Raw genomic sequence first — 12,227 nt, forward strand, 5'->3', positions numbered from 1 at the left:
GAAAAAAATCAATAGACCTGCCTGGGGTAGATACAGGTCATAAACTAGGGGTGTGCGAGCGATGCCGTCACACAGAGTGCAGGGCTTTGTTGGCGTCGCTGCTCCACGGCCCCCGCACCTGGCTAGCAGGGTTCCTGTCACTGCTGTAGTGCCTGCTCGAGTGCGACGCTCCATGCATGCAACCTGGGGCCTCTACAGCCACCCTGAGCCTGCTGTACTGCCTGATGCTAGTGCCTCATCCCCCTTGGTGCAACCTCATGACATCATGCATTCATGGAGCGGGCCTGGCACAAAAAAAAATAAAATGGGGTCCCCTCCCCATAGACAGACAGCTCTTCCCATGCTACATGAACTGAAGAGGACCTGATCCATACTTGCCTACTCTCTCTAATTCCACAGAAAAAAAGGAGTGTTCCCTCCAGCACACTGCAACGATATCAGCAAAAATACTTGAACCCTACATGATAATAGAAATTCATAGGTATTAGTTGTATGCCTTTGCAAATATATGATTAAGGGGCCGGGGCCAGCGTCAAGGCTCCACTATACAGGTGTCCCTGACATTCAGGGGTTCACGTCTGAGGCGCAGGGCACCCCAAAAGAATCCAGCAAAGGACCATCCCCAGGGCATCACACAGAAAAAAGGAAAGAAGGTCATAGTGAAGTGTAAAGCATAGATGTGTAAAGATAATCAATAAGTGTTAATATAGTAAGAAAGAATTAAAATTGCATGAATAATAAACAAACAAATAAAAAGGTGATGAAAAAGTATCTATGCGAGTTTAGCGGTGATGCCCTGAAAATGCCCAGCCAGAGCAACCCCGGGGGCCCCACGCCCAAACGCTCACCCCAAAATAATTAATGCTACCTAATCGTAGCACCCACTCTGGGTCATATAATTACATATTAATATACTGCATAATAGCAGCACATCAATATATATAAGCCGATAGCTGACTCATCTAGGAGGTACCCCAGAAACCTCCAAATGGCACTATATGAACCAACACATCCTCCCAATATAGTGCCCTGCGCCTCAGACGTGAACCCCTGAATGTTAGGGACGCCGGTATAGAGGAGCCTTGATGCTGGGCCGGCGCTTAATCATATTTTTGCAAATGTATGCAACTAATGCCTCTGAATTTCTATTATCATGTAGGATTCAAGTATTTTTGCTGATATTGTTGCAGTGTGCTGGAGGGAACACTCCTTTTATTCTGTAAGTAAACCCTGCCCTTTACAAGCACCTGTGCAATACCATTAAGCTGATGTGAGCGACCACTATATTTTTTATTGCTACTCTCCCTAATTGTCAGGGAGACTCCCTGAAATAGTAGCAATCTCCCTGTCTCCCTGAGGAGTCTAGCAATGTCCCTGATTGCACCTTACCCCCATTATGAAGCTATTATAGTAAAAAAAAACAGAGATATATACATTCAAATGCATTGGTTATAAGGCACAATGGCCCTCATTCAGAGCCGTACGCTCTGAGCAGAGCGCACGCTCTGAATGAGGGCCGGGCTCCATTTTCATGGAGCGTCCTCCTGGACGCTCGTATAGCTGTGGGTCACCACCCACAGACTATACGAGCGTGCATTGTGATGGCCGCGATGGTCGAGACCATCGCGACCATCGAATTTGCGAGCCGGAGCCTGCGGTTGAGGTTTTCAACCGCAAGCTCCGGAGTGATTTTGGCTCTATCAGAGCCAAAATCACTCCCACTGACATCACTAGTGGAGGGAGGCAGGGAGGCACGGGAGGCAGGGAGGCACGCCCCCGGCACGCCCACCAAAGGGGGCGTGCTGTCAATCAACATTGACAGCACGCCCCCTTTGATCGGACACAACGAGCGAAGGACTTTCCTTCGCTCGTCGCGTCTGGCGCATGCGCACGACGGAGCTCCCTCCGTCGTGCGCATGCTCAGTCCATAACATCGACCCACTTGCGAGCGGACAGCCGCTCGCGAGTGGGTCTGAATCAGGCCCAATGATCCCTATGGCTACATGCATTTTCTGAAAAGTATTAGTGTGTTTTCATCAACGAATAGCTCTTACTGCTTTTGGGCTTGTTTACATCTGGATGTAACTCATTTTTATGACACGCCTCTCAGATGTAGCAGTACACGCCCACTTTACCGCCACGCTCATAGATGTTGCTTTCACAATCTCCCTGAATTGCTTTTTCAAAAGTAGGCAAGTACTGTACTGTATGACCTGATCCAAGGGTTTTGTGAGTATTACATTTGAGAACGAGGGATGTGTGGGGAGTGGTTATTTATTAAAATTATATGAGAGAAAGAGGAGAGAGAGAGTCTTGTTTTCATTTTAATATTTTTTTACAGGCAGACTACAGGTGCCAGATGGCCGTTAATGTCCAGACATGCTGGCACTTGTGGTTCAACAATGACCAGGTCTTAGTTGTGCAAAACTGTATCTCCCTGGATATGTGCCAGACGCGATGCTGTTACCTCATGCGGTAGGACCGCAAATAGCCCCGAGTCACTAGTTAGCGTGGATTTCTGCTTGCATCCTTAGAAGGGAGTGAGCAGAAATCCGCTAGTTGCAGGCTTATAGCACGAGCATTTGAATAACTCCAGGCACTTAACCCAGGAGCTACATCCCTGCAATGCTAACTGAATTTCCCCCATGGAGAATAATCAATATTCTTAGTTAATAATGAATTCATTGGCTAGATTATTGTGAGTATTAATCCAGCCTACAAAATGGTTGCCCTATTGTACGCACCACATCCACTCTAATGCTATGAAAGGTGTCTTCTCAAAGAACTGGTTGCACTGTCATTGATATCAGTGTTGTACATGCTACTTGAAATGATTTTCCACCTTAAATTAACTTATTCACTGAGTTCAGGGAGCTGTAGAGAGTGGTGCCTGGCCCGGGTACTGTAGGGGGTGTGGTGTAATCATGCAGGCATGGCCACGGGCCGACAAAAAGTTTGAAAAACATTATTTGTGGCTCTGTGCACCCCTCAAGAAAGGGACTGATCCAGGAGTGGGAGGGGTCGTGATTGGTGCAATTGCTCTCCCCCACACACAGTTAATAAGGGGCAGGGACATCACTCAAGGACTTTTCAAGTGAAAAGGTATATAACTTCACTTTAAAAGTACTTAAGTGTTGCCCCTTTTTTCTACTTATGTATACATAAAGCTGGCATGTTAGGGTAGGACACCAAGGCTAATGTTACTTCTTTTGCTGAGTGGCGGGATAATATGTGGTTCCTCTGGCAGGCAGCAGCAGCATTACAGCAACACTGCCGAGTGCAGATATGTAGTCATGTGCTGCTGGAGAGTTGGGATCCAGGCACCTGGAGGAGGTGCATCAGAGCTCTATCTAAGGGGTGGCCGCAGTGGTGCCCCTTGGGAGCCCTGGTTACAACAGCCTTCTATGTGCTGTTTCGTGACATAATGTGACACGTGCCAGCCTGGATGAAGCGCTGACACTGCGGCACTATGCAGTGCAGCCTCATAGCACCAGCTGTAGCTGATTATACGGACGTACGGTACAGAGACACCCTTCAGTTTTGTTGTTTGATGGCTTCAGTGCCGCCCCCCCTAATGCTTCATAAGTGCAGTAACGCACTGCACTGATGAAGCAGCCTGTGGGCGGGGCTGGTGCCAGCGCGGTGCTTGATAGGCAGGTGTTGTCCATGTGTGCCAAAACTGGCGTCTGACATCACCCGCTGCAGAGGAGTAGGTTGGGGTTATCCCCTTCAGTTTGTGGAGCTGCCCTGGAGAGGATAATTTTTGTCTGCTTTACCTTTTGTAGTGCAGCTACTGACTGCCCTCAGTGCCCTGGACTAGCTTTGTTAGGTTAGGCATGTTTTAGTTTATAAAAAAGCCCCCTGCTTACTTTAGTAATAATACAGGTACTCCAACACTGATTATGTGGCACCTGAGGGTCAAAATTAGGAGGGGGGGACTAAAGCAAGGTACAGTACACACAAACACTAGATGACTTGGCAACGATGTTGTCGTAAATGGTTTCCCTGAACTCTGGGAAAATGATCTAGTGCATACATACCATGCAATCTATCAAACGCCCAAACAATATATCTTCCATCGTTTGGTAGTGAGATTGTTAACTATATAATGTAACCATATCGCCTGATCATCAGGTAGTGCATACACACTGTACGATCTGAGGGGAATCGTTAACGATAATAACAGGTCTTCCTGCATATACAAATGATCATAAGATGCAACACACGACGGCTCAGCAGTGCGCATAGTGAGTACACACTTACCGATTTGAACGATTTGTCATTCCGATGCGTTGGAATTGGTCAAATTGTTAAAAATTTTGTCTAGTAGTAGTGTGTAGGGGTCTTTAGATGGGGGGCTTTGATTGGCTGCAGGGTAGAGTTAGAGTGCGGTCCGGGGAGTCAGGTTAGCTGTCAGGATGCCGCCGATACCACCTCTGAGAGTCTTCCCAGGGAGGATACATTTTTTCAGAGATTCCACATTGTGAGAAGCCACCATATACTGTAGGTAAGATGCATAGGAAAGGAATGTTCCAAGAGTGACGAGAAATGAGTGGCATGTCATGTAGGCATCCCTTAGACATCCCTACATGCCCCTCAGATCTCCCTACATCACCTTCTTACATGCTCCCCAGACTTTCCCCATATGCCCTTCAGGTCTTCCTACATTACCTTCTCATATGCCCCAGACTTCCCCACATGCCCCTCAGACTTTATTCGGATTTTTCCCATCTGATTTTTTCCTCCAAAACATCATCTTTCATGGAGTTTTGTCCATGAAAGATGACATTTTGCCTCCACGAGACCCGAAATTTGTCTTTAGCGGGAAAAGTTAGCGGGAAAATCTGAACCGATTGAAGCCTACCCCAGGCATGCATCTCAAACATTCATACATCCCCCTAAGACCACCCCACACACACATCTTACATCCCTCACATTCCCTTACATGCCCATCAGACTTCCCCCAAACACCTCTAACATTTCTGTAACAGATCCAGGTCTAAGATACTCCGATCTCTGACTGCTGTCCATAACTTTGTCAAAAATCAGCACTAACTTGAGCCAGACATGGATCTGAATTAAACCACCTGGTCTGTCTAAAGAAATGATTACACTCCCCAGCAGTGATATAACTAGGGTTTTCGGAGCCCAGGGCAAGATGAAGAACAGCCACCCACACACACATGGGGAGGTATGTGACAAGGTGATGTAGGGAGATCTGAGGAGCATGTGGGATGTCTAAGGGACTAGTGGGAAGGCATGTGACAAGGTCATGTAGGGATATCTGCTGGACATTTTGCGGTGGTGAGGTTTGAGTGGCATGTGGGGTATTCTTGGAGTATATGTTGGACCTGAGAGAATGTGGGGCATTTTATGACAAGTTTGATGTTTTTTGGAGCAAGTAAGAGGTCTGAGTGTCATGTGGTGGAAATTTGGGGGAAGTGAGAGGCATATGGGAACACTTTGGGATAAGTTATGTGGGAGTACCAAAGTTGTTTTGGGCTGTTTTTTTTTCATTTCTGAAATTACGTGTAATGTGTTAAATGTTGGAGGGTGCACCTGCGGCACTTGAAGTATATCATGGTGCCCATCCATGACATACACATTACAACACAGATTTATCTACAAACTGTCAGTCAAAATGATTTTACAATGATGTCAAGGACGCTGCAACAGCTTGTATTTCCCTGAAAGTCAGAGCATCTTTGTTTATTTTCAAAATAGTTTAGTTGTATATGTCCTCATTGTATACAGCCCAGCACTGGCTACTTTGAGTGATGTAATTAGGTAAGCACCATCAGGAAAATATATGACATAATGTTTATCTAGTCTGGCAAACGTCCTAGAGTTCGATAGAAGATATTATTTAAGCACCCCAGAGAGAGGGGTTTGAGCCTGCCCTACTTATAAAAAATATTACCTAGCCATCCACCTGACACCAGTTTTTATGGCACATGCAAACATCCATACTCCATACTATGATGTTCTCACCCTACTCTCTATTCTGGATGGAGCCCAAGCATAGTCCCCCTTTAATACTTCTTCCTCCTATGCTTTCTTACACACTGGGGTATATCTACTAAAGTGAGCGTTTTTAGAAGTGGAGATGTTGCCCATGGCAACCAATCAGATTCTAGCTATTATCTTCTAGAAGTTGCTAGTTAAATGTTAAGTAGAATCTGGTTGCTATGGGCAACATCTCCGTTTCTAAAAACTCTCACTTTAGTAAATATACCCCCACTGTCTATTTGAAATGATTGTATATGTACTTATAAACTGGCAGATACAGTGGTCCCCTTGTGATATAAGCCTGCCTTCTCCCCAGGTATGGACCCCAAAGCTTTCTCTAACTAGACATTCTTTCATATTAAATTTTTCCCTGATATTACACCCAGAGTCTCGAATTTACGGTATTGCTTGAACGCTCAAACCTTTCCTCAGGTTTGTTCTATCAGTATTTGCAAATTAGCCATCTCTACAACAGTAAAATGACACCTCGGTTGCTCCTCTTCTACTGTGGTACGAGTTTTCCTGTTACACGGGCAGTCGCTAGATATCTGCCACAATGTTCTCAGTACACTGCTAGTGCTGTCAAGATTATTATTGGAGCTTTGTATCTGATGCTGTCCTTGCCTCCCATTCTCTTTAGTTTCCTCATGTATTAAGTAACGGGCTCATCTTTATTAGAGGCCCAATGTGGCCACTCTGTATTCAACAGTCTGAATACAGAGTGACCACATCTACTTGCAGGAACTGATGCCATCTACAGATAGTTAGTTACTGGTGGCACGCACCGTACTATTGAAGATAGTTTCCGGAGTGTGAAGAGGAATCTGATTGGTTCCCTCCAGCCCTGTGTCCTCTCCCTGTGGCCCTGTGTCCTCTCAGGGCCTGTTTCAGAGACGAATGGTAATGCAAAAGCAACTGCATACTCTCACGGATCACAGTTGCTAAAATATGCTAATACCTTCCAAAGCACACTAGAGCATAGGGACGCCCTTCTCATATCAGTACGATTGCCTGCAACAACGTAAACATCAGTACCATGTTTATGATTCCACCACTGATTAGTGGCGGAATCAGTTATGGTAAGTAACTCTGGGGCGATTGCTTTTTGTCCTTGCACTGTACTAATATTGAATTGCTCCATTGTTTTAGTATCCACCTGGCAACTTGTGGCGTATTGAATACTTAATTGTCAGGGATCAATTGATAATGAATAGACCACACAGCAATGGCAGCCATCTGGTTGAATTAACATTCATGAGAACATAGCTTATACATTCACTAGGGTCTGATTCTGAATCGCATGTTAAAGCGCACGCAAAAGCGTCTATTGGAATTCGCCCATCTGTGAGTTTATGCAAATGCCCTCCAAACACCTTCCCGTATATACATCTGGGAGGCCAAATGTACAAAGACTTATGCCCACTTTGAGTGCCCACTGCACACTGTAATACTACTAACCAGCTCCAAGTCCCTGCCCAGCAATGACCATCACTTTACCACCACCATTGTGATACTGTCTGAATCAATCTCAACAACACCTTTGTGCGTTAACGCTACAATCTATGCACCACAGGGGTTTGCAGAATGATTTGTGCATGCGCAGTTACAAATAATCGCTCAAGTACGGGAACGGGGCCTCGGAGTGAGGTTTCCTCTGCAATATAATTGGTTCCTAGTGAGGTACTTGCTGCATTTTCACAAAAAAATAATTCTGCCCACAAAATGACTTTTAATAATCATTTATTACTGTCACTGTCCAGGCAAGCAGACATGCACAGTGGTGTTCTTGTACCCAGTAGCCCTACCTATAGGAATGTAACATTATAATGAACCAGTGACGTGCAGTGAGGTCAATGGCTGGGGAGGCACACATGGACATTGGTCTGAGTGCTGGGAGCCTGTCTCACCCCCTACTCATTGTAACTCTCCCATCACTACACTAAGCTTCAGTGTCCATTGATTCTCCTGCCTGCATCACTGTGTCTTCACTTTCTTCTGCTGACTGAGCTCCGATCTGTAAACACTGCAGTGCACTTCCTGGTAACATGACACATCCAAGGTGTCCATCAGTGTTCAAGGCACACCCACCACACTCAGAGGCATGCCTCTATTAACTCGTTCTCTGCAGCTTACTGCCCATGGTGTGACCCTGCCCCCAGCTCTGCAAGCAGTGTCTGATTATACAGAAGTGAGGCTAAGCTGTTGCTGCCTCATCTCTCATCTCCCTGCAGACTCTGGGAGCTCCACAAAGCTGGTGAGTGTTAACTATAAAAATTGTTACAATAAACAAAGAAGATGTTTATAAGTTGTAAGTATCTTCTTTGTATTATTGTACTTATTTTTATATCAAATTTCAGGAGTATGACAGGGGAGGATTTGCCCCTCATAGTCAGGCTTCAAACGCAGCCTCTTCCTGGTGATCGCGACGACTTCGTACCTCTTAACCAATTTAATATGCTCAATAAACTTTCAGTTTCAAGCTTTGGAAATCATAATAATGGAATTTCCAAAAGTATCTTGGGGCAGTATTATAGTTTACCCTGTTTTTAATATTATGCATATTTTGCACAATTATCTAGAGGGGTTTTACTACTTTCCAATATATTTTGGACTGCAATCAGATTCAACCAAAATATTGCAAATAACATTTCACAGTTCATGTAATCAGCCATCACATTTCTTAATCTTTGTAATATCGCAGTTTGCACATGTTTTGTATTTCTGTGACTATGTTTACACATTTTACAGCAATTGCAGGTATAGCTGCCAAAACTGTATGCAGCCAGTTACTTGGAAATGTTACCTTACTCAATTTCCAAACAACATGATAGAAAAACCATTGAAAACTTAATTTGTTTCATAAAATTTTATTTTTTATCTGGAAAGTAAGTAGAAAGAACTTGGGCCTCATTCAGAGCCGCTTGCAAAAAGCGAGTGCTCACTCTGAATGAGGGCGGCCGCTTTTTTTTTTTTAAAGCCGGCTTCCTTGCCGCTCGCTAAGCTGTGGGTGGGGTCTAGTCTGCCGCAAGCCCCAGTGAGCTTTCGTGATTTCAGTAGGGCCGCCCCAAACGGGAACGCCTCCGTTTGGCCAGCCACCCCCCCTCCCCGCCTACAAAACGGGGAGAGCTGTCAATCAACATCGACAGCCACCCCGTTTGTATCGAGCCCCGGAGCAAGAGAATTTCACTCTTGCTCCAGGGCTTGCAGACATGTGCGCCTTGCCCCACCATTGACGTGCTTGCGAACGGGTCTGAATGAGGGCCTTGGTCCACATTGTATGGGGACTGACCCGCAGTGTTCCAGAAAATGTGGGTGAGTCATCGGCGTGTTCAAGTAGTACCCTTGCCAGTGTGATATGGATGCAGCAGAGATGCAGAAATATGCAAATGCCGCAGAAGACGTTTGAAGAAAAAAAGACGCCTTCTGTCGGCATTGCAGATCCGAGTGCTGTGTCCGAAGGTGCAACATCGCATAACCATCGCGACAACTGGTATAAGCTTACTCAGAATGGGCAACGAAACTGCTCTGAATCAGGCCTAATGTACTTTCAATCGTTTTAAATATTTTATTTATTACTCTCGAAATAGTTAAAAGTAATTTGGGTTATAAGTAGGGATGTGCAGGCTCGGATAGGTTCGAGTTTGCACGTGGAGTTCGGATTTTTCCCTCCAAAAAAACGGAACTCAGAACGAGGCAAAACGTCATCTTACATGGACGAACATCATCATTCCTGGACAAAAGACCAGGAATGATGATGTTCGTCCATGTAAGATGACGTTTTGCCTCGTTCTGAGTTCCGTTTTTTTGGAGGGAAAAATCCGAACTCCACGTGCAAACTCGAACCTATCCGAGCCTGCACATCCCTAGTTATAAGTAACACAAATGGCCAAATAAAGTGTTTTTCTTTATTTGAAATCTCAAGATAGGGATTTTTCTATTTCCATCTTATAATCACCATAAAGAAAGTGTTTCTTGCTTCGCCAATAATCCACCTTTCAATATTGTGAAAAGCAGGATGTGTAGGTTTTAACAAATCAAATCTGCACTTTAATTGAAAATTTATTTGTTTCAAATGTTCTCAGTTTAAACACTTCCTATGTGTAGGAAGAATATAATAGACCAACAAAGCCCACCAACATTGGGCTCAATGAATAGGAGACTCCCACGTATTAGTTCAGTTTTTACTGGGCCCGAACTGGTTGGAGGGGCCGGTTAGTGATCGCCCCCTTCTGAAAAATTCTGCTGTCTGCCCACTACAGTTGTGGACGTGTCTTTATAGCAGCACAGCGGCAAATTGAGCACACTGCAGAGGCAGTCTCCTCTCTTTCACTGCCCGATGCGACTGCGCTGCTATATAGACGCAGCTTCCAGCCACAGCACTAGTGGACAGAGAGGAGAATTGATAGAGGTAAGCCCCTGGATCACCCTCCCCCCCTGGAGCCACCCTTGTGCTGTGCATACTATTTTACTACATGCATTGAGGGAGTGGCGATGGCTACACCTCCCGGATTTGGACATGTCCCCAGTACTTGTGATTATATACTGCATATAAAGGGGTTCATTCTGAGTTGGACGCATCTGTGGCTACTTTCCATATGGCCGTGGCAGCCTGCTTACTAGCGAAAATTGGTCTGTGCGACTGCATGCAGAAGCCTATGCTGCACACTGGGCCTAATTCAGACGCGCTCGCAAGCGGGTCAATGTTAGCCCAGTGCGCATGCGCACAACCGAGGCGGCTCCGTCGTGCGCATACGTGAGACCCGGATAGCGACGGGCAAGCCGTTGCTATGGGTTTCGCTACAAAGGGGGCATGCTGTCGATGGTGAGTGACAGCATGCCCCCTTTAGTGGGCGTGGCTGGCCAGACGGAGGCGTTCCCATGGGAACGCCTACCGTCTGGGGCTGGCCCCACTGACATCACAAGTAATGTCAGTGGGAGATAGAGCCAAGAGCACTCCAGGGCTTGCGGCAATGAGACGCTACCACAAGGGTCTCGTTGCAAGCCCGATGGTCACGATGGTCTTGACCATCGCGACCATCTTCCTGGCCGCTCGCTATAGCTGTGGATGGTCACCCACAGCTATATGAGCGGCAAGGAGGCCACTCTAAAAATTCAGAGGGACGGTCCTGATTCAGAGCGGGGGCTCTGTCAGAGCGTCTGGCTCTGAATCAGACCCACAGTTCTTATGTCTGTAGCCGTAGCTGTAATTATTAGTATTGGGACTTGTTCCTACCCAGTGGCATATTAAGAGAGGAGAGGGCCTATGTGCAGTCCCTGTCTGGGGCTCCCTCCTCTCTACCTGTTGGCAGACAGTGCACCACTGAGTAGGCTACTGTGCACTAGTAGGCTGCTGGGCACTAGTAGGCTACTGTACATGCACAGGTCACCGGGGAACTGGCACGGCAGCCATTTTCCCAGCGATTTCCCTACTGCGTATATGTGAAAAAACGTCGGGAAAATGTCTGCCATGCCATTTTGACAGTAATATGTACAGCCAGGACTTTGAAGAAAAGGGTGCAGGGTGTGTGGTGTGGGCCCCCCTGGACCCAGGGGCCCGTGTGCATCTCACACTCTGCACCAATTATACTGTAGATATGCCACTTCCCCCACCCCAGATCCGTCAGAAACAGGCGTCCCATCTACATAAGCACACTATGAATGAGCGCAGAAGTCAAAAACAACATGCCCACAACACGAATCATTTCTGTGCGTCCGCATGGTTGCCACCCAGTCACTGCTCAGAAATGCCTATTTCACTGGAAGAGCACTCTATGGATGGTCGGATCAATCAGGCGATTTCTTCGGCACATGCACAGTACATACAGATGTATCCTTACCAGTGGCGTATCTATAATGGGTCCAGGGGGCCCCGCACCGCACACACTGCACCCATATTATTTTCGACTTACCTGCACGGTCCCACGTAGGGTGTCTGCGCTGCTCAGAACACCGGAAAATGGCAGCAGCAGCCATTTTTCGGTGTTCTGCGCATGCGCAGTAGACTCCGGGCACTAGACCCGGAGTCTACTGCGCATGCACAGAACGCTGGAAAAATGGCCATCACGGCCATTTTCAGGCATTCTGCGCATGCGCAGTAGACTACGGGCACGCTCTAGTGCCCAGAGCCTACTAAGAGAGAGGAGGGGGCCCAGCACAGGGAGTGCACACGGGCCCCCTCTTCTCTTAAGACGCCCCTGATCCTTACACATCTTTGCTGC

The sequence above is a fragment of the Taudactylus pleione genome, unplaced genomic scaffold, assembly GCF_031769625.1.
Source record: "Taudactylus pleione unplaced genomic scaffold, aTauple2 ptg000262l, whole genome shotgun sequence".
Lineage (NCBI taxonomy): Eukaryota > Metazoa > Chordata > Amphibia > Anura > Myobatrachidae > Taudactylus > Taudactylus pleione.